Source organism: Suricata suricatta, chromosome X (genome assembly GCF_006229205.1).
Source record: "Suricata suricatta isolate VVHF042 chromosome X, meerkat_22Aug2017_6uvM2_HiC, whole genome shotgun sequence".
In the NCBI taxonomy this organism is placed as follows: Eukaryota; Metazoa; Chordata; class Mammalia; order Carnivora; family Herpestidae; genus Suricata; species Suricata suricatta.
The window spans coordinates 52,326,372-52,349,281 of record NC_043717.1 but is presented as its reverse complement, the minus strand read 5'-3'; the positions used below and the strand labels follow the sequence as shown (position 1 = coordinate 52,349,281).

The following is a 22,910-nucleotide window of genomic DNA, read 5'->3' as shown; positions in this document are numbered from 1 at the left end:
GCTGGGTCATAGGATAGCTCTATTTTTAATTTTTTGAGGAACTTCTATACTGTTTTTCAGAGTGGCTGCACCAGTTTGCAATCCCACCAGCAGTGCAAAAGAGATCCTTTTTCTCCATATCCTTGCCAATATCTGTTGTTGCCTGAGTTGTTAATGTTAGTCATTCTGACCGGTGTGAGGTGGTTTCTCTTTGTGATTTGGATTTGTACTTCCCTAATGATTAGTAATGTTGAGCATTTTTTCATGTTTGTTAGCCATCTGGATGTCTTCTTTGGAGAAGTGTCTATTCACGTCTTTTGTCCATTTCTTCACCGGATTATTTGTTCTTTGGGTGTTGACTTTGATAAGTTCTTTATAGATTTTGGATACTAACCCTTTATGTGATATGTCGTTTGCAAATATCTTCTCCCATTCCACTGGTTGCCTTTTAGTTTTGCTGATTATGTCCTTCACTGTGCAGAAGCTTTTGATTTTGATGAGGTCCCCATCGTTCATTTTTGCTTTTGTTTCCCTTGCCTCGGGAGATGTGTAGAGTAAGAAGTTGCTGTGGCTGAGGTCAAAGAGGTTTTTGCCTGCTTTCTCCTCAAGGATTTTGATGGCTTCCTGTCTTATATTTAAGTCTTTTATTCACTCTGAGTTTATTTTTGTGTATGGTGTAGAAAGTGGTCCACGTTCATTTTTCTGCATGTCGCTGTCCATTTTTCCCAGCACCATTTGCTGAAAAGACTGTCTTTATTCCACTGGATATTCTTTCCTGCTTTGTCAGAGATTAGTTGGCCATATGTTTGCGGGTCCATTTCTGGGTTCTCTATTTTGTTCCATTGATCTGAGTGTCTGTTCCTGTGCCAGTACCATATTGTCTTGATGATTATAGCTTTGTAATACAGCTTGAGGTCTGGGATTGTGATGCCTCCTGCTATGGTTTTCTTTTTCAGTAGCTTTGGCTATTCAGGGTCTTTTCTGGTTCCACACAAATTTTAGGATTGTTTGTTCTATCTCTGTGAAGAATGCTGGTGTTTTTTATCGGGATTGCATTGAATATGTAGATTGTTTTGGGTAGTATCAACATTTTAACAATTTTTGTTCTTCCACTCCAAGAGCATGGAATATTTTTTACTTTTTTGTGCCTTCTTCAATTTCTTTCAGAAGCTTTCTATAGTTTTCAGTGTGAAACACAACTGGTTTTTTGATTGTTGATTTTATATCTTACATCTTTCCTGAATTTATTACCTCTAGCAGCTTTAAAAAGATTCTTTGTGGGGGCCCCTGGGTTGCTCAGTCAGTTAAGCGTCTGACTTCAGCTCAGGTCATGATCTCATGTTCTGTGGGTTCGGGCCCCGCATTAGGCTCTGTGCTGACAGCTAGCTCATAGTTTGGAGCCTGTCTTCAGATTCTGTCTCCCTCTCTCTGACCTTCCCCCACTCATGCTGTCTCTCTCTCTCTCTCAAAAATAAAAACATTAAAATTTTTTAAAAAAATGATTCTTTGAGATTTTCTTTATATAGATTCATACCATCTGGGAATACAGAAAATGTTACTCCTTCTTTTCTCATGTGTACACTTTGTATTTATTCTTCCACCTAATTATTCTGGCTAGAATTTACAGTATAAAGTTAAACAGCAGTGGTTAAAGTGGGCATTCGTATCTTGTTCTTGATCTTAGAGGGAAAGCTTCCAGTGTTTCACCAGAATATGATGTTAGCTGTGTGTTATAAGGTCTTTTCACCTCTACAAAAAAAAGTTTTGTAAAGCACATTTTTAATTCAACACTGTATCATAAACATGTTTCCAAAAAACAAAGATATTTTTATATGATCAATACATCCAAGAAATAAATAACAAGTTTGAGAATCATATACAGCAGAGGGGAGAATCATTAAAATCAAAGAAAGAAAAATATCCAGAATGAAACTCAGAGGGACATAAATATAAAAAACACAGAAGAAAGTGTAAAAGACAAAGGGATATAGTAAGAAAGTCTAACATTTGTGTAATTAGATTCTGAAAAGGGGAAATGGTGGGACAGAAGCAGTGTTTATAGAAATAAATACCTAAAATTAAGAAAAGATATCCAGACATAAGTTCAAGAATCCCTAGAGTTTCAAGCAATATAAATCAAAAGAAAAACAAATCTAGGCAGTTTATAATGAAATTGTGTGAAATAAAAAAGACCAAAAAAAATTCCTAAAAGCATACAGAGAAACAGTATGGTCATTTATCAAAACATTAAAAATGGAATTACCATATGATCCAGCAATTCCACTTCTGGGTATAACCCCAACACAATTGAAAGCAAGGTCTCAAAGAGATATTTATTTATTTATTTATTTATTTATTTTAATGTTTATTTATTTTTTGAGAGATAGAGACAGAATGTGAGTAGGGGACGGGCAGAGAGAGAAGGAGACACAGAATTCAAAGCAAGTTCCAGGTTCTGAGATGCCAGCAGAGAACCCAATGTGGGGCTCAAACTCATGAACCATGAGATCATGACCTGAACTGAAGTCAGATGCTCTTCTAACTGAGCTACCCAGGTGCCCATCAGAGAGATATTTCTAAAACTATGTTTGTAGCAGCATTAATCACAATAGCCAAAAGTTAAGAAGTAATGCAAGTATTCATTGATGGATAAATGTATAAACAAAATACTCCATACAATGGAATATTATTTAACCTTAAAAACAAAGAAAATTCTGACACAACATGGATCAACCTTGAAGGCATTGTGTTGAGTGAAATAAGCCAGTCACAACAAGACAACTTCCACATGATTCCACTGAGCTACTGAGAATAGCCAAACTCATAGACACAGAAAATAGAAGGTTGGTTGCCAGGGACTGAGAGAAAATGTTTATATATACAGACATTCAGTTTTGTAAAATAAAAATAGTTCTGTATATTGATTGCACAAAGTGAATGTGCTTAACACTACCAAACTGTACTCTTAAAAATGGTTTGGATACTAAATTTTATGATGTGTATATTTTAATATATGTTAAATTTTTTAATTCAAAATAATCCAGAGGAAAAATTATAACTTCAAAGGAGAAATAATTAAACTAATATCTGATTTCTCAGAAAAAAATACAAGCCAGAAGACAGTGGAATAATACTGTCAAAGTGCTGAGAGACAATATATGCCAACCTATAGTTCTATACCCAGCAAGAATACTTTTACAAAATTAAGTTAAAATGGCAACATTTTCAGACAAACAAAACCTGAGAGAATTCGCCATCAGTAGATCAGCACTAAAGGAAGTACTAAAAGTTCTTCTTTAGGCATAAGGAAGATGATTCTAGATGAGAGGTCAGACTCAGGAATGAAGAAAATGAAAAAGAGTAAATAAAGAGAAGGGGAGAGAAATAAAAAAGACTACTACTACTACTGTCTTATGAGGTGTAAATATATGAAGAAAGTTGAAATACATAGCATGCAAATCAGGAAAGGTGGTACACGGAATTAAAGTGGCATTGAAAGAATCAATATATGAAAAAGTTCTCAGCTTCATTAGGAACCAGAAAAGGCACATGTAAACCCCAACATAATACAGCTACATGTCCACCACAATAGCTAAAAAAAAAAAAAAAAAAAAAAGACTGACACTGCTTAGTGGGTGAGGATGTAGAAGTAGTGGAATTCTCACATGCTGCTCCAGTTATATCAGAGGGTCATATGCGCAAAAAATCACAGATATAGAGAAACAAAGACATGTGCAAGAAAAGTTATAAGAGGCTCATTTATAATACTTACAAACTGGAAGCAACCCAACTGCCCATCAACAGTAAAATGGGCAAATTAAATTATGACATGTTCATACAATAGAACATTTTAGAGCTTCAGTGTCCAATATAGTAGCCACTAGCCACATGTAGCTCCTTAAATTTAAATTAAAGAAAGTAGAATTTAAAATTTCACCTGTTACTCTGTAACATTAGGTACATTTCAAGTGTTCAATATCCTCATGTGGTTAGTCGCTATCAAGTTGTACGCTATAGACACAGAACACTTCCATCATCACAAAAAGTATTAGCAGACAGCATAGCTACAGAGCAAGGACTAGATACCTTTTTATGTAAAGGGCCTGGTAGTAAATAATTTAAACTCTGCAGGCCATATGTAGTTTCAACTACTCAGTTCTGCAATTGTAACATGAACACATCCATAGACAATATATTAATGAATGAGAGTGGCTTTAATAAAACTTTATTTATGGACATTAAGATGGGTATTTTGCAAAATACTATTCTTCTTGTAATTTTTCCAACCATTTAAAAATGTAAAAACCATTCGTAATAGAAAAACCATACAAAAACTGACACCAGGCCATATTTAGACTGTGGGCCACGGTTTGCTTACCCCTGCTATAGAGCAATGAAAATGAATGAACTATAGTTACCCATCACAACATGGGAAGGTCTCACAAACATAATGCTGAGAAAAGCAACCTGTGTGAGTTTCCTATTGCTGCCATAACAAATGATCACAAATTAGGTAGCTTAATACAAATTCATCATCTTATAGTTCTAGAGATAAGAAGTCGTTACAGGTCTCATTATGCTGAAATAAAGGCAGTGGCAAGTCTCTGTTCCTCCTAGAAGCTCTAGAGAAAAATACACTTCCTTGGTTTTTCCAGCTTCTAGAAGCTGCCTGCACCCCTGGACTTGTAGTCCCTTTTCCCCCATCTTCAAAGTCAACAATGTACTGAGTCCTTCTCATGCTACCATCTCCCTGGTTCTCCCCCTTCTGCCTCCCTCTTCCACTTCTAAAGACCCATGTGATTATACTGGGCCTACCCAGATAATCCAAAGTAATCTCTCTATCTTAAAGTCAGCCACTTAACAGCTTTAATTCATCTGCTACCTCAATTCACTTTTGCTATTTGACCAAACACTGTCACAAGTTTCACAGATTAGGACATGGACATTAAAGGGGCCACCATTCTGTCTACCACACAGGCAGAGCCACAGTCCCATAGACAGTAAGATTCCATGTACATAAAGTTTTTGAAAACGAGAGTAAGAATAATGTTTAACAGTGCTACCTGTAACTGCTGGTAAGACTAAAAAAACCAATGAAGTGATTACCACAAAAGTTAGGATAGTTGTTACTTTGGGGCGGGGGTGTAGGGAAAGGCAAACTGATTTGAAGGGACATAAAGAAAGCCTCTGAGTACTGGTAATGTTCTAGTTCGTGTCTTGTGTGGTGGTTACAAAGGTGTTTGCTTGATTATCATTCATTGAGTTTGGTGATCATCTTATGTGCATCATTTTTCACAATAAAAAGCCTAGAAAATAAAGAAGAAGAGAAATTTGAAATCACTAAACAGTGTGTGATGAAAGAGTGTGTGTGATCAAATACTGTTTACACAAATGCGACTTCCAATCATCATTTTAGTGCTTCAAATGTAATATTGATGGACCTCGAGGGATCCTGTGGTATTTTAATAAGATCTCCAATACGAGAGGGACCAAAACAAACAGAAAAGCAGAATCCAGAGGAAGCAGATATGAGGAACAGAAAAAGATGTTTAAAAAACCATAAACCCAAGACCTCTAAATAACATCCTAGAGAAATGAGAGAAGATACTGCATCCATGCTCTAAAAGAGGAACAGAGAATTAAAAGAAATTGTAGAAAATAACATAGCAGAATGGAGATTTATGGCAAACAAACAACAAACCTCAACGGAAGGTTTAGGTTCAGAGATATCTCAGAAGCAATGGAAAGAGATGGACAATGGAAGAGAAAAGATAAGGAAGTTTCATGATCAATCTAGAAAATCCAGTCTGCCAGTTTAGAAATGGTGCTCTTGGCTCTCTTGAAATGTGGAGAGCTTGCCAGTGTGGAAATGTAAAGAGTTCTAAAAAAGGAGAAAAAGAAAATGCTGGAGAGAAAAACTTAAGACAGAGTTACAGGCTGAATGTTTGTGTCGCCCAAATTCAAAGGTTAAAACCTAATGCTCTATGTGATAGTATTTGGAGGTCATTAGATGATGAGGGTGGAGCCCTCATGAATGGGATTAGTGTCTTTATAAAAGAGACCTCAGTGAGCTCCCTTACTCATTAGTCATGTGAAGACACAGTGAGAAGACTTTAACTGTGAAACAGGAAGTGGGCCCTCACTAGTTACCAAAAATGCTGGTGCATTGGTCATGAACATGCCAGACTCCAGAACTGTGAGAAATACTTTTGGATCATTTGTAAGCCACCCAGTATATAGCTAACATACTTGATAGTGAAAAACTGAATGGCTTCCCCTTAAGATCTAGAACAAGGCAAGGATGTCCATTCTTACCATTCCTATTCCACATCATACTGAAAATCGTAGCTATGGTAATAATTCCAGAAAAATAAATAAAAGACATTCCAGTTGGAAAAGAAGAAATAAACTGCCCATATTCATGGGCAACATGATTATCTACTATAGAAAATCCCATGAAATCTAGGAAAAATAATTCCTATAACTAACAAATGAGTTTAGTTGGATCACAGGGTATAACATCAATACTCGAAAATCCATTGTACTTCTATATACAATACATGTACAAATGGAAACCAAAAGTTTAGAAACCATTTCAATTTGCAATATTTCCAAAGTGTGAAATATCTAAGGATGAATCTAACAAAATACATACAAGATCTACATTCTGAAAACCACACAGTGCCAGTGAGAGAGATCCAAGAAGTAATTAAACAAAGAGATGTACCATACGAATGGGTTGGAATACACAACATAGTAAAGATATCAATTCTATTAAAACTGATCTATAAACTTCATGTAAAATAATAAAAATAACAGTGAGATTCTTTTGTAAATATGACCGAGTGATTCCAAAGTTTACATATAAAAGCAGAGTATCTATAATCACTAAAACCATTTAAAAAAATAGAGTTGGAGAAATGACTCTAGCCTTTAAACTGTAATATAATGTGGGGCTTCTGGGTGGCTCAATCAGTTGAGCGTCCAACTTCAACTCAGGTTACAATCTCGCCATTCCTGAGTTTGAACCCCACGTCAGGCTCTGTGCTGACAGCCGGGAGCCTGGAGCCTGTTTCAGATTCTGTGTCTGTTCACTCTCTGTCCCTCCCCCACTTGTGTCCTCTCTCTCAAAAATAAATAAATATTTAAAAAAAATTTTAAATTAATATAATCCTACACAGCAGAAAAAAGAAATCAAGGAATCAATCCCACTTACAATTCCACCAAAAACAATAAGATACATAGGAATAAACCTAACTGAAGAGGTAAAAGATCTGTGTTCTGAAAACTATAGAAGACTTATGAAAGAAATTGAAGAGGACACAAAGAAATGGAAAAGCATTCCATGGTCATGGATTGGAATGACATTGTTAAATGTCTATACTACCCAAAGCAATCCACACATTTGATGCAATCCTTATCAAAACACCACCAGCATTCTTTACAAAGCTAGATCAAACAATCCTAAAATTTGTATGGAGCCAGAAAAGACCCTGAATAGCCAAAGCAATCCTGAAAAAGAAACACAAAACTGTAGGCATCACGATTCTGGATTTCTTTTTCTTTTTTTCTTTTTTTTCTTTTTCTTTTCTTTTCTTTCTTTCTTTTTTTTCTTTTTTTTTTTTTTTGAGAGACAGAAAGAGACAGCACGAGCAGAGGAGGGTCAGAGAGAGAGGGAGACACAGAATCTGAAGACGGGCTCCAGGCTCTGAGCCAGCCATCAGCACAGAGCCTGATGCGGGGCTCGAACCCATGAACCATGAGATCATAACCCGAGCCACAACCGGCCGCTCAACCGACTGAGCCACCCAGGCGCCCCATGATTCTGGATTTCAAGCTATATTACATAGCCATAGTCATCAAGATGGTATGGAACTGGCACAAAAACAGACACTTAGATCAACAGAACAAAATAGAAAACCCAGAAATAGATGCATAGCTACATGGCCAACTCATCCTTGACAAAGCAGGAAAGACTATCCAATGGAAAAAAGAGGGTATCATCAACAAATGGTGCTGGGAAAAGTGGATGTCAACATACAGAAGTATGAACCTGGACCACTTTCTTACACAATACACAAAAATAAATTCAAAATAGATGAAAGAACTAAATGTAAGACAGGAAACCATTACAATCTTAGAGGAGAACACAGGCAGAAACCTCTTTGATCTCAGTCGGAGCAATTTCTTATTAGACACATCACTGAAGGCAAGGGAAACAAAAGCAAACGTGAACTATCAGAAGGTCTCCAAGATAAAAAGTTTCTGCACAGCAAAGGAAAGAATCAACAAAACTAAAAGCCTACAAAATGGGAGAAGATATTTGCAAAAGATATATCTAATCAAGGGTTAGCAACCAAAATCTATAAAGAACTTACCAAACTCAGCATCATAGACACTTTTCCGAAGAAGACATCCAGATGACTCACAAACACATGAAACGATGCTCAACATCACTCATAATCAGGGAAATACAAATCAAAACCATGATGAGATACTACCACATGCCTGTCAGAACTGCTAAAATTAACAGGTGTTGACAGGGATGCAGAGAAAGGGGAGCCCTCTTACACTGCTGGTAGGAATGCAAACTGGTACAGCTACCCTGGACAACAGTATGGAGGTTCCTCAAACAACTAAGAATAGAACTACACTATGATCCAGCAATTGCACTATTGGGTATTTACCCAAGGGTACAATAACACAGAATCAAAGGAGTACATGCACCCCAATGTTTATAGCAGCATTATCAATAGCCAAACTATGGACAGTGCCCAAACCTCCATCAACTGATGACTGCATAAAGAAGATGTGGTATATATATGTAATGGAATATTACTCAGCCATCAAAAAGAATGAAATCTTGCCATTTGCAATGACATGGATGGAACTAGAACGTATTATGCTAAGCAAAATAAGTCAATGAGAAAAACACAAATATGTGATTTCACTGATATGTAGAACTTAGGAAACAAAACAGATGAATATATGGGAAGAGGGGGAAAGAGAAGAAAGAGAAACAAACCACAAAAAGTTCTTAATGATAGAGAACAAACTGAGGGTTGATGGAGAGATGTGGGTGGGAGATGGGCAAAATGGGAGATGGGTATGAAGGGGGGTACTTGTGATGAGCAATGGGTGTTGTATATAAGTAATGATTCACTGAAATCTACTTCTGAAACCAATATTGCATTGTATATTAACTTATAAAAAATAAGTAAAATAAATTTTAAAAAATCTTAAACTTAATATGATGCTACAATACTTAAGACAATGTGACGTTAGTGAGGAGACAGACATATAAATCAATAGAACAGAATAGAGGCTCCAGAAATGCACCCACACAAATACTACCAACTGATTTGGACAAATGTACAAAACAAATTCACTGGATAAGGCAATCTTTTCAAAAGTGGCAATGCACTATTTAGGTATCCATAGGCAAAGAAAAAAGAATATGAGCCTATAACTCACATCTTATACAAAACTTATCTCAAAATAGATCATATATGTAAATATAAAAGATAAACCTATAATACCTATAAAAGAAAACATAAGAAAATTTCTTCATGATCTGGGGATACATGAAGGATTCTTAGACATAACACCAAAATCATGTAAGAAATAGTAAGAAATGAGTGTTAAAATGACTTCATCAGAATAAAAACCTTTAGTCTGAGAAAGATCCTGTGAAGAGAGTAAAAAATAACAACAAATAAAAAATGCATAGAAATATTTGTCAATTACACAACCAAGTACGATCCAGATACACAAATAACTCTTTAAATGCAACAATAAGTAAATGAACAGCTTAATTAAGAAATGGGCACAAAACTTGAACAGACACTTCAAAAGAGGATATAAGAATAACAGATGAGCACATGAAGGCATATTATTAGCCATTAGGAAAATGCAAATTAAAGCCACAATGAGATGCCGCTGCATACCTGTTAGAATAGCTAAATTAAAACATACTGACTAAACCAAGTGCTGGTGAGGAGTTAAGTAACTGAAACGCTCAGCTATTGATGCAGGGAATGCAAAATGGTACAGCCACTCTATGAAGTAGTTTCCCTGTTCGTTATAAAGGTAAACAGGGAATGACCATAACGCCCAGCAATCCAACTCCTGGGTGTTTTCCTTAGAAAGTGAAAGTGTATTTTACAGGGGGAAAAAGGCACGAATGGGCATAGCAATCTTATTCATAATCACTGCAAACTTAATGAAATCAAGATGTTTTTCAAGAGATGAATGAGAAAACCTCTGCTTCATCCACGCACTGCAACGCTACTTAGCCAATATAAAGGAAAGTAAAATTCATATATGCACAATTTGGATGAATCACAAATGCATTATGCTAAAGGAAAGAAGCCAGACTCAAACAACTACATATTGTATCATTATGTTTGTATACAATTCTGGAAAGATAAAAATATATGAGTGGGAAATACATCCCTGGTTACCAAGCGTCTGGGATGGGGGAGAGAGTTGGAATACAAAAGAGCATAATGAGAGAGATTTTATGTGTAATGACGCTACTATATATCCTGTTGAGGTGAAGGATACACAAATTTACCCCTGAAAAGGCCTGGGACAAATAAAGCATTCCAAATAACCGCAGCCGTCTCCAAATTAACAGCGGAAGTTAAAAAACAGTGGATCAATACTTGGTGGGAAATTTCTGCCTGAAATTTATACATAGAGGTGTAAGTTATGTCTGAGATAAAGGGAAACTTTGCTCATGCAAAGTCTCAAAAGCACCTCCCACGCACCTCTTCTCAGGAAGTTCCTGGAGAGTGTGTTCTATCAGAATCTCTGTAGTACACTAAAACAAAACAAAAACGTGAGTCCCAATAGGCACCAGATCCCACTTGGGGGCCTAGCAAGGGAATGTTCTAGATCAATACAGCACCCTAGCACCCTTAGTAACTAATAAAGACTGGTGCATGGTTAGGGAACATGCACTCGAAGAACAAAGGAATGAAGACATTTGAAGATTGAGAAAATACTAGTGATGGGTCTATGACAGAAATGTACGTTCCTTTAGTCGCGTTCACTGCTGTAGTGTTTCAGGTCTTAGAACAGTGCCTAGCATGTGGTAAGCATTCAATAACGCTTTGTGAAATGTGGGAAAGAGAGGAAGTATGAATGGGAGGACAGAAATTTGATACAGTAAGTACACACAACTTTTTAAAAGGAGTTTATTCTGTAAGGCTGAGCAGAGAGATGTGGGGTAGCTCAAATGAAAGTGGGATCCGAAGAGGGCTTTTTAAGGTAGGGGAAAGGAGAGGACTGTATGTTGATACGAGTGATGCCACATGGAGGAAAACACTTATGAGGAAGGAGGGAAGATTTCTGCTGGCTGCCCTATATTCTCGGGGAAATGGGAAGCAAGATCCTCAGGTGAGAGTGAAGATGGTGAGAGGTCAGAAAGGACCCCGATATCCTCAGCATCTCCAGACGTTCCCCTCATCTTCTTGCTTACCTGAAAGCTGGCTGTTGCTAAGCCAAGATCATCACTTTCCTTGAAGCGTTTTTCGGGTGGTATCATGGTCTTTCACACACCTGTACCACCAGAGGGCTAAACTGTTACCCAATCTAGACCCCTCCCAAGCTGTCGAGATGAGTCTCATGGCCCTTGGCATGTTCTATCCTAGAAAATGGTTATGTGGACTTGAAAAGAATGTGTATTCAACTGTTGTGGAACAGAGTGTTTTCTAGATGTCAGTTAGTTTGGGTTAAGAGTGGCAACTGTTCAGGTCTTCGTATCCTTGTGAATTTTCTGTCCAGTACGTCTTTCAGTGGATGAGACAAAGTATTAAAACCCTTAGATATTAATGTTGCATGGTATAATTCTCCCATCAATTTTCTCAAGTCCTGCCATAGATATTTTGAGGCCCTGTACCTATATGCACAGAAGTTTGAAATTGTTATGTCCCCCACATCAGTGGATCATTTGGTCATTACAAAATGTCCACTTTTATCTCTAGGAACACTGTGTGTCTAAAAAGTCGACTTTACCTGTTGTTATTTTGGCCATGATGGCACACTGCCGTCCACTGTGCTCTCACTCTTAGTGGGCTTATGCCATTATCAGAAGTATATCCCCTGTCGAAAGCAGGTAGTTGAATCCGTCCGTTTCTTCTACCGGATTGACACTCTCTACCTTGTGATTAAAGTGATTAATGCATTCATAATATGGGTAGATTTGCAGATGTTATTTTGCTATGAGTGTTATATATTTCTCATATCTTTTTGTGCCTCCATTTCTCCGTGACTACCATCTTCTGTGTTGGATAGATGTGCTCTAATATACCATTTGATGCCCTTGTTCCAGGACCCTACCCCCTGAGGTTTCAGAGCTTTCAGGGTGGCCCTTCCCTCCCTAATAAGACCCAGCATGTGTCCTGTGCTGATAGATGCTACAGAGTCTACTCCCCGCCAAAGACACAGGTGCCCCTCCCAGTGGAAGCCCTGATCTTCTCTCCATGAAGAAATTATACACCAAAGGAGTTGCAAGAAATAGCCAGTCTGTACTGGCAGGAACAGGGGAATATCCCTGGGATTGGATTTTCAGGGTGCTGGATCAAGAGGACAGGAATATAAAACTGATAAGGAGGTTTTGCTGAGTGGGGTCACTTTCTCATACCACGGGGTTTAACCCACTGGCAGGGACTCCAGGGATGGAGTAGATTCACCTCCAGAATGGCTCTCAAAATCTCCAAGAACGCGATGGCCCCCATGGAGAGAAGTGGAAGTGCCTGCCTTGGACTAGCAGAGGGTAGAGGAAGGAACAACAAGGCTGAGTGATGCAGGCAAGCTGGAACGGATAGATAAGGTGAGGCCGGTCACATGGCCTGACAGTTATGTTCCCTGGGAAAGCTGAGAGCACCCACCATTCACCAAAGCCAGCGGGAGTGTTCTGGCCAGAGGGGCCCTAACATCACTGAGAAGTTCAGCGGTTGCTGCCCTCTGCAGGCCGATGCAGATGATGGCAGGAAAGTGGTCCTGGCCCCAGCTCATTACCATCCATGGGAGTGATGGAATTCTGATGTCATAGAGGGCAGAGTGACTCTCAATCAAGAGACCTCAGGAGACTACGTTTCCTATAACAACTGGCAAGGTCAGAGGGGCAGTCAAGAGTGGCAGGGAGCTGAGAGGATGGTTCAGACAGCCTGGCTCCCTCGGGGCAGCTACAGCCAGACAAAGACAAGGGTGCAAGAGAAAGGGGGTAGTCGTCCCAGTAAAAAGTCACAATTTCTTGCTCAGTTTCTGGTCCTGAGCCAATTTTGAGACCGGCCCCACTGACTGAAGAGGTGGAAGAGTCCTGAGGATTAAGGGTCAAGAAACAAGGTGATGAGTATATACATACCATTATGATGCCATCGGCCTTCCCTACAGAGAATGACTGCCATTTCTCAGGTGACGGTGCACTGGGGAAAGAGGAATACCCAGACATTTCCAGGACTATTTGACCCAAGGTCTGGGGTGACATGATACTGGAGCCCCAAAGTGTCACCAGGGGGCCAGGTTACAGTGGGGCTTAGGAGACGATGGCAATAAAATGAGTTGGGGATAGAGATCCAGTCATGGAAAGCAGAGTGGATCCCTGGACCAATGCAGCAGTCACTTCTCCAGTCCACAAGTTGACAATTGATATGGTTGGCAGTTGGAGCAAAACCCCTCATGTTGGGGCACTGGTCTGTGTGTGGGGCAAGAAGCTATCATGGTCAGGAAGGCCGAGTGGATCCTCTGACACTGGTCCCCAGCCCAGACGAGGACAGTAAGTCAAAACCAATATGGGATCCTGGCGAGGTTGAAGGAAGGGATATTATTACCGATTATGGACACCACCGGAAAACCTTTAGGATGCAAGAGAAGAGGAGGTAGGATAGCCCCAGTGGTGAAGAGAGTGGTGAAAGTGTGTAAAGGCATTGTCTAGAGGGGGAGAGAGAGAAGTAGGAAAGGAATGGAAATGGCAAGAGGGCCAATGGAAGCTTCCAGTGGATCCACGGGTAATGTTTCCGAGAATGCTGGTGGGTAGAGGAAACTCTGTTGTCTCCTTCGTTATCCATGTTGGCACATCTGAAATAGCACAGCATGACTTTAAGAGCCACTGGGAGAAGCGGGAGAGGGTGTTTTCCATACACACGCAGGGATAGCGGGGGGGGGGGGCACTTGAGAAGGCTGACTGCAGATTTAGAGTGAGCCCCCAATCTCCCCTGCCCTGTAACCTTTCCCAGCATGGGAGGCTTCTCAGACGCTGACCCAGCAAAACCCGGCCTTTGCAATCATGCAGGCAAGAGGTGTTGAGGCACCTCAGGCCCCTCCTGAGGACCAGCCAGAGTAGAATGTAGGAAGGAGAGGCAAGGGCCAGACAGAGCATTATGAGTGGGAAAGAGAGGAAGGAAAGTATGGAAGGAATCGAGGGCCCCTGGAGTAAGGGTTGGGTGACAAGCAAGGGAAATTCTAACACTCTAACACAGAAACCAAGGGAGGAAACACTCCCCAGATATTGGGACTGCTCAGCTCAGAAAAGCTGGGCACCAGTAGCTGTAGGGAAATTGGAGACAACTGGCACCCCAGCCCAACCACCACCACCACTGTTAGTTAGGCATTAGTTGTACATGCTCCAGAACTTTGACCATACTTGTACTGACACCCTTGTGTATTCTCAACACAAGACTGGTTCCGTTTTAAATTTTTATTTAATTTTACTATTTACAAATGTGTGTCCAGTTCCAGTGATCTCCAAATTACTGTGTTCAGTCACCAGCATGCTTTGAAATGTGTGAACATGGCCGCACGCATTCCTTTTGCACTAAACGTCGGTTGCTTGCATCCACGTCCCCCTTACTGATGAGAATTTAGAGTGTTCCCCGTTTTCCCCATCACCAACATTCCTGTGCACGTTTCCTTCCTTGTCCACTACAGGAGCGAGAGCGTCTCCAGAAGATGTTGGCGACAGCGGACTTGCTGGGTCACAGCGGGAATGGGTGTCTCCTTAAGATTTTCTGCTCAGAGCAAGGACCCTGGAGCCCAACTACAAGGTTTCGATCCTGCAGCAAATCCCGACAAACCAAATGACCTTGGGCCTCTTAGTGCCCGATTCCTCACCCATGAGAGGGCGGTACTAGTGGGTACCTCAACCCTAGGATTGTCTTGAGGATGTGTTACTAGTTAACTACAATGCTTACAACAGAGCCAGGCATGCAGTACGGGTTGCAGAAGTTGGTTTGCACTGATTCTGCCAATTTACCGTCCCAAAGCACTCTTCTGCACCGCCGCCCCCTCCTTCACCCAACCCCCACTCCAGCAGTGGGCAAAAGCAAGGGTTTCCTCAGAACCTCTCCCACCCTCAGAATGGTTCAGCTCTTTGATTCTTGCAAGTCTGGCCTGTGAACGTCGATTCGAGGTTTTAGTTCGCATCTGCAGGGTTAGTGACGTTGAGCATCTTTTGGCGTGTGCACTGGCCATTGGGATTTCTTCTTTGAATTGCCTTGGAGTGGAGAGGGGTCGGGGGAGCAGGGTAATGCCCAGCCTTTGCGCCAAACCAGCCTGCCAAGAAAGTTCCCTGAGCACGCAACCAGGGACAACGTAATCGCCCGCCGAGGTCGAGCGGCTGTGACAGAAACCCTGAGGCCCGTGAACAGGCACATTTCCTCTCTGGACCTTCCCGGGAGAGTATGCCACCCGTCCCGATCACTGACCGCGGGCTTCCTGTGCCCATTGTCCTATCAGGTCCCGAGCGCGGCCGTGTGACAGAGGCCTGCGAATTCTTTCTGCGTCAGGTGCTTCACCTCCGTCCCCATGTGTCATCCCCAACCCCGGAGACAGGTGCCGTCACACCCCGCTCGGTGCACGGGCGGACCGAGGCTAGAAGCCGTGACTCCAACTGGAAAGTAGAAGGCTGGCCCAGAAGAGCCTGGACTACAGCGCCTACCAACCGGCCGCCACCCCAGCGAGACCAACATTCCCACCAGCTTCTGGGCGAACCAAAGGCGCTATACTCCACTGGTCAGGGCCTCGTGGGGCGGGCCTCAAAGGGCGGGGCAACAAGGGGCGAGGGCTGGTTGGCGGGAGGAGGACCAATGAGGTGTCTGCGGAGCGGGCATCGAATGCGGGTGCTAGCTGCGCTACATTTGAGGTCTCCTGAGGCCTGGTTCGGCTTCTGTGATGATTGCTGGTGTCGCTCGAAGGCCTCGTCACTCGCCCCGCGCCTCTGCCATCTTGCCTGTGGCGCTGGGACCAGGGCGACCTTCTCTCCCGAATCCGGAGTGCTGGGCCCGTGGCATGAGCATCCGTCTCGGGGGAGGGTTTCGGGGAGGAAGACGGGGAACGGGTCGCTGTTCGCCTGGCCAGCCCCGGAGCCCCGCGGGGCCCACCAGGACTAGGTGTGGATCTGGGGCCGCCGCCCAGCAGCGTTAACGAGGTGGGGGTCCCAGACTCCGAGGGCTTCGAGTTCGAGCTGGAAGTGACAGAAGCAGGAGGGCTGGTGCTTTGGGGCCTCGAAGGCTGCCCCGGCTCCCCGGCCAGACATGAAGGTAGTGCTCTGTGTGTGCTGGGCACCATCCTGGACCCTGGGCATGTTTCCTGCCTGCCCCCCTCCATCCTGCCCAGAGTGGGGCTGGGATGGAGGGGAAGGCTGGTAGTTGATTTGGATTGGGGAGCCCCTGCCCCTTGAAAGTTTGAACCGCAAAGCTTCCATTTTTAGACCCCAGGCTTCCCAATTCCTACTTTGTAGCTGGTCCCCAAGCCTTCCTTGCAGGGAGCCTGGGCACTCTCCGTGGCTCCCTCTTCTTCCTAGGTCAAAGCTTCCTCTTGGCCTGGGGCTGACTGAGGGAGAAAGTGCTAGCCAGATCAGCCTCTGAATTCCCTTCCTTATGCCCTGCCTCACTCTAGCCCCTAACCACACCCACATGCCCGTGTACACCAACTACACTCCCCGCCCCCCCCCCCACACACAAAACTTCCCAAGGCCAAATCAGTGAGAAAGTTTTCTTTTAGCAGCTTTCAGGACATAAGCCAGGGTCGTCTTGTCCATTCATGCATTGTGGGGAGCAGCCGCGGTGACCTCAACACCAGAGCCCCCCAGTTTCCAGGAAGCTCACAGCCCTTGGTCCCAAGCCAGGAGACATCATGTTCAGAGAGCCTGCACCCTCAGGTGAGTCTTGCAGGTTTCACAGGAGTGCAGGGGAGACGGGACCAGGAAGGCCACCTCTGGCTCTGGCTCTGGCTCTGGCTCTGGCTCTGTGAGGGGGAGGGGGCTCAGCTTTGTTCCCTGCCTCCTTGCCGACCCAGGCAGCTTCTCCCACAGGAAACGGAGTGTAGACAGGATCGGTCTTAAGCCACATTATTCTCTGTATGGGGTTTGTGCAGCTAGGATGATTTGTGCCCCACCCCCCAACCGAAACCCCGGATGTAGACTTTCAGCAGAACAGAGCCTTGTTCCGTGAAGTCCTGTTTGGCCGCACTGCCCATACCAGTGGCAGGCTGTGGCTGCGGCTCTGGGAGAGTCCAGCCCAGAGCCACCGGTGTTGGAGACCACCATAAAGGATGGGGTGCCCCTCCAGGACAAGAGAGAAAGGCCCACAGAGAAGGGTGAAACTGCTGGCAGAGCAGGGGCAACTTGTTGCCAGCAGAGGGTGGTGCTGCCTCACGTTAGACCCTGCGAGGCCCTTTCCACCTCACCAGGAGTCTCTGAAGCTGGAGTTTGTGTTCTTTCCCTCTCAGGTGACCAGGAAGCACTTGCCCACCTCTCAAAACCAAAAAGGCGGCAGCAACCACCTGGAGCACAGGGCTGTCCTTGAATAATGCTTCTTCTGGCTCCTGAAAACGCAGGCCCAAACTACGTGGTGGCATCCGTGCCCCAGTTAAACTGATATATGTGCTCCGCCCCCATTCTGCTCCCCACAGAGGGAGGGTCCTCCTTTCCACTGAGGGTCCTATTCCGGTGTAGCCACTGGGCTTCGGTGTGTGGTGCCCGAAGGAGAAAGGGAGGATGAGGAGACAGAAGGCCAAGGTATGCTAACATGCTTTTCTCTCTCTCCCGTGTCTGCCAGGGCAAAGGGCTTTATTACGGGTTTGAACTCAGACTCACAGACTTTTCCAGTGTAGTGGATCCATGCTGTGAGCCCCAAACAAGGGCTGAGCAGGGTTTTTATGGGGTTTGGGAAGGGGGAGTTACAAGAAATTGTGACATAGGTACAGTGATCCAATCATAATGGTACAACAGTATTGGCAGCAACTTTAACCATACACATTGTTCAGAGCATTCGTTACTTTTGGCAGGACCCAATTACAACATTTAGAGTACCTTTAAAATTAACCAATTACAGAGTGAGTTCAGGGTCTTCTTCAGTGACTATCGGGTTAATTTTAACATTAGGTAACAGGGTCCTATCTAAAGTTTCCATCTGCAGGCCTCACCCTTAGGAAAGTGGAGAGTGGTAGCTGGCCTTTCCTGATTGGATACCACAAGGTGGTCTCTCCTGCCTTGGGTAATGTGTAACCGCCTAATAGTTCTGGAGAAACTGAACCTTAGACCTTCTAGTTTAGAGGAGGATCTTGAGGCCTGTCATGGAGTCTGTTAGGTTCAGACCTATGTCCTTACAGTGTGGCTTGGATGGCAAGTATGCGTGATGGGTCTCGGTGTGCCTGCCCTGTCCCCCTTCCAGTGCTGTTTGACCTGCAAAAAACCGCGACACAGGTTTTCCTGGAAATGCTATTTCTGTGTCCCAGCTCAGGCTTCCTGACTGCCTCTTTAGGTCACACGAGATTTAGTCTGAACTCCGTGTTCATTTGCCGCTCACTGGGGGTTGGGGATGGTTTCCTTCCCTGAGGCAGGACCCAGGTCTCCGTGAGGTGAGGGTAACTTCTGCCAGACCAGTCCCCTTTCCCTAGAGATGGGGTGTTTTACACACAGAAAACAGGGGTGGTGGTGGTCAGTGGTCAACAGAACGAACAGTCAAGATTGGTATGTTGTGCTCGCTTCGGCAGCACATACACTAAAATTGGAACAATACAGAGAAGAATACCATGGCCCCTGCGCGAGGATGACACGCAAATTCGTGAAGCGTTCCATATTTAAAAAAAAAAAAGATTGGTATGTTGTGTGTGTGCGTTTGTGTGCACATCTGTGTGCATGTATGAATAACATTAATCAGGGATAATCACCTTTGAAGCAGAGGTCTGGGATTTCCAAGAGTAAAAGGAGTGGAGACCGTGGTCAAGAATCTGTAAGGGACCAGGAGCCTTGGTGGCTCAGTCGGTTAAATGTCCAACTCTGGATTTCAGCTCAGGTCATGATCTCAAGGTTGGTGAGTTGGAGCCCCACATCACAGGCTCAGTGCTGACAACGCGGAGCCTGCTTGAGATTCTTTCTCTCCGCCCCCCCCCCGCCCCCCATCCCCTCCCTGGCTCAAGCTAGCGCTTTCTCTCAAGATGAATAAATAAACTTAAATATATATTAAAAAAAAAAAAAGAAAGAAATCCAACCTATAAGGGATTGCATGAGCACAAGCAAGGGTTGCATCTACTTTTCAGGGGTTGCTGTTAAATTCCTAGAACAGGAGGGAATGACATGGACATCCCCAGATCCCAGGACAGGGTGTGGAGACGCTCAAAATGTTGGGAGTTGCCAGCGGAGGCTGTAGATCCTACTCTGCGATCCTGTGAAGTCTGACCCCTCCGGGATGTTCTGAAGGAAGGAGAATTGGAGACAAGGTTATCTCACAGTTGCTGGGCTGTACCTCATCTTAGCAGCAGGGACATGGATGGCATAGGAGACTGCTGTGTGGGGAGCTAAGAGAGACAAGGGCAGGATGGGTCTGGGCACGGAACAGTCACCTGAGGCATCTCTCAAGTGAAACCACTATGGCCGCCGACCAGTCAACTAAGGGTTCTTGAAGGAGGATTTTAGTGTTCCCCCCCCACCCCGCATCCCCATTGCATTCTAGACTACAGATGGGTGCCTGGCATGTGGACTAGAGTCTGCCTTGCTGAGAAGACTGAGAAGAAACCACTGTTTTTGACCCATGGAAAACACTAGAAAAGTTTTACAAGGGGGAATTACCCAATTCTGTAATTTTAGTAGTAGTTAGTAGAGGACATTGATGGAAAGTAGTAAGGTCAGAAATCCATCATGATCTAAGTGACATTCTAACACGTAGAGTCCTTACAGCCAACTTCCCTAGGAAACGGTCTCTGGTTGGGTTTTAATTCAATTGGGTACTGGTTTCAGCCAGCTCCCAGTAGGGGTCCTGTGGCCAGAAGTGGCTAGACCAGAGATGTGGGGGGGATTACATTAGACCGAAGAGAAGGAAACATGGGAGTCTTAAGATTGGCAGTCATCCTGATGACTTAGGTGGCTGTCCCGTGCCCAAGACAGACAACTTTGTATAAGGACAGGAATAAAGAGAGGGCATCGAGTTTCTGGGTCTTAGTACCATTCCAGCCAGCGTACTACCAGCCAAAAGGCAGGCTTTCTCCTCCCGGTAGAATAGCCACGGGCTAGAGGATTCAGCCTGACCAATAGACAGAAAAGTGTTCCAGTAAGACCATACTCACTGAGAAGCCCCTGAAATGACAGTAAAGGAAGAAAAGACAAATACTCATTGAATTTGCACCAAAGCTCAGAGTCCAGATGAAAAGACTCATAGCCCCATGTTGGGTGCCGTATGATGAAGCTTTGGGGTGATGGGTTAATGGGGTTTGTAGATGATGGCCAAGAAAGAATTGCTGAAGACATCTTTTGTGCAAAAAAAAGTGATTTTATTAAAGCACAGGACAGGTCCCATGGGCAGAAAGAGCTGCATTGCAATTGGGGGAGGGGACATGGAGGGTGACTGTGTTATGGAGTTGGAGGAGAAAAAGTCAAGAGGGAGTTTCCAAAGAGACTTTTACATGCTAAAGCCTTGCTGGAGGTCTAAGTCTTGTTCAGCCTAGATTGTTTTTCCCTCTAGCATATCATTAACATTAAGACAGTAGGGAATTCCTGGACTTTGGGCTATTGGTGGGATGGCCTTTTTCTGGTAAACTGATGGAGACTCTTATCAGTTTAACCATTTTCTTTTTGTTCTTTCTTGCTTTGGGGTAGCTGAGAGTGTCCAAGAAATATCATACATGTCCCACCTGGGAGGTGCTATTAGACTGCACTTTGCCCTCAGCTTGCCCACACTCCCTCATCAGTTGTACTTTTCTTTTTCATTTTCCTTTCCTCAATCTATACTGACCATTCTTACAATGGGCCACTCAAAAGGATCATCACAGACATTTTGAGTTACAAACCAGGAAAAAAAAAAAAAACATTCGATTCCTGCTGCCTGGGTCCACTCCATCTGAGGAGACTTCAAGGCTGGCATTGAAAAAAAATGTCCTCACTGGAAGGCACTGGGTTTATAATTTGCTCTATTAACCTATATTTTTCTTGTTTCTATAAAAGTACCTCTTACTAATTACCTAACTGCCTGTTAAGCAGAACATAGTCTATATGATGACTAACAACCACGTATTACAGAGTTAAGGCCTTCAGTGAATCGCAAAATAACATTATATTATTAAATACTAAAATAACTAAAATACGTAAAACAGTTTTACAAAATAGAATGGCATTAAATGTTTTAACTGCTGCACCAGGTGAAACTTGTGCTCTCATAAAAACAATGGTATGTGTGCGTTTCAGATTACCACAAAAATATTTCTGGATTTCTAACTGACATGAATACTCAAATTGGCGCTTTTATTATCTTTTTATTTTTAACATTTATTTATTTTTGAGAGACAGAGTGCAAGCAGGGTAGGGGCAAAGAGACAGAGTCCAAATCAGGCTCCAGGTTCTGAGCTGTCAGCACAGAGCCCCCGACGTGAGGCTCGAACCCACAAACCATGAGATCATGACCTGAGCAGAAGTCAACGCTTCACCAGCTGAACCACTCAGGAGCCCCTCAAATTGGCGCTTTTAAACTGTTGCGCTGAGAGACACAGAGAGCATCCGAGTCCACTGAAGTTGAACTAAGGGAGTCTTTATTACCGGCTGGGACTGCACAGAGTTAGCACAGAACTCTAAATGTCCGGCCCTGAGTCTAAGGGCTTAGGGCTTTTTATAGTGAGCAAGCAGGCAAGCGGGAAACACAGAAGCAGAATTGGGTGGTTATTGCAAAAAGCTACAAAGCGATAAGGAGAGCAGCCCTTATTCTGGTATGCAGGAAAACATTGGTCAAGGTTCAGGGTTGTAGGGAAGTTTTAAGGGAATAGCCATTATCTCCAAGACAAAGTATGTAAATTGCGTCATAAACAATCATTAGCAGGGGACATTAACCCTGTCCTCTTACTTGTTTTTGGTTTTTTTTTTCTTGCACCTGGGGATAGTCACGTAGCCCTCCAAGTGCAGGCCCAGAAGGTAAACTCTGGGCCAAGATGAAAGGACTGAAGCTAAATTCATGTGCAACCAAACAATCCTTATCCTTCCTTTAATGATTGGTTAAAATCTTAGACTGGAGGATTTTTGTCAACTACCAAAGGAATTTTATTTGGGCTTCTCTTTCCTGTTATTCTAATTATGTGTTATTGTTTTCTCCTATGTCTCTTGTAAGGACACAGGTCTGAATCAAACTGACTCTGACTTTGGAGGCCTAAGTGTCAGCTCTCAGAAACCCTTGTAACACCCAGTCAGGAAAGGCCAGCTAACACCTTTAACATTTCTAAGGGCAGGCCTAGAGATGGAGGCTAAGACTAGTCACGCCCTACGTGAGGGTCCTGGGCCCACTCTGTGATTGGTCAGTACTCTAAATGTTGTGATTGGGTCCTGCCAAAAGTAACAAACACTCTAGGCAATGCGAATGGTTAAACCTGCTGTCAATAATATTGTATAATAATGACTGGATCACTGTACCTGTGTCACGATTTCCTGTAACTCCCCCTTCCCAAACTCA

At 43.3% G+C, this 22,910-nt stretch overlaps 1 non-coding gene across 1 annotated transcript; it reads left to right on the top strand.

Annotated features, from left to right (window-relative positions):
* The first annotated feature begins 18,962 nt into the window (after nt 1–18,962).
* On the top strand, nt 18,963–19,069 carry LOC115284447. The gene has a single exon (XR_003905201.1). It is a non-coding gene; the product is annotated as a U6 spliceosomal RNA (small nuclear RNA).
* Nucleotides 19,070–22,910: the final 3,841 nt, after the last annotated feature.